Source organism: Corvus brachyrhynchos, unplaced genomic scaffold (assembly GCF_000691975.1).
Source record: "Corvus brachyrhynchos isolate BGI_N302 unplaced genomic scaffold, ASM69197v1 scaffold29, whole genome shotgun sequence".
In the NCBI taxonomy this organism is placed as follows: domain Eukaryota; kingdom Metazoa; phylum Chordata; class Aves; order Passeriformes; family Corvidae; genus Corvus; species Corvus brachyrhynchos.
In genome coordinates this window covers 1,655,214-1,656,208 of record NW_008240033.1, presented here as the reverse complement: position 1 = coordinate 1,656,208, position 995 = coordinate 1,655,214, and positions in this window count along the sequence as shown.

Below are 995 nucleotides of genomic sequence, written 5' to 3'. Positions count from 1 at the left end.
TGCCAGACACAGAGCTGCCAGTGATTACACCACATACTGACTAGGCAGCAGGACTGGGATTTCATCTGTGCTTCCAAAGCTGCTTGAAAACTGTATGCATGCTCAACAGCTAGAACAACAGCTAGAACAACCCAGCTAGAACAACAGCTCTGTTCCCTCTGATTACCTGACCCAGGAGGGCCGGGGAAGGAGTCCTTTTTGGTCACTGTCCTGCTGGCCACATCAATGTTTTCATGTCAGAAGCACAGCAAACTAGGAGGCTTGGAGAGTCCTTTCACTCAACATACTCCATGACCAAAGGACTAGGATGGTCTCCTGCAATGCAGATGTTGGTGTTGTGACTCAGCCAAGCAAAGCAGGGCACAGATTCAGGCTATGTGCATAAGTAACCTTGCCACCAAATTGTGCAAAACGTAGTCACTATCACCATATACTGGAATTTCATCTTGTTCACCCAGAAGGCATAATAGAGAATAATGCTTCAGCAACTGGATTGCTTCAGGAGGCTGCTAGAACTGCAGACTATCTGCACTAAAGGTAGCACCTAACAAGGTAGGGACTGAGTCTCTTTTTCACGCTGCTAGAGGCACCTGTATCTCTCCCTTGATGGTAGAGAAAATACAAACATTTATGTTCGTTTACTTCCTGGTAAGTAAGGTGCCCAAAGTCATAAGCACTGCGCAAGGTAGACAGGCTGGTTTGACTCATACCTTGAGTAAGATTTTTCTGAATTGAACTTTGCTAACAAGGAAACAAAAATCTGGAAAACAAAATTATTCATAACCAAATTACTCCATGTGGCATATAGCAACCACTTTATTATAAAAAGGGGTGAGGGAGTAACTATATCTAAATATTGGATAAGACAGTGGGACGCATTACAAGTTGGTGCTTCATGCTCCATAGGAAATGAAAACAAAAAGCCAAAAAGATCTGTAAAAGAAGCAGATGGCTTGTATGAAGAACATGACCAACAAAGCTGGCTGGGAAAGCAG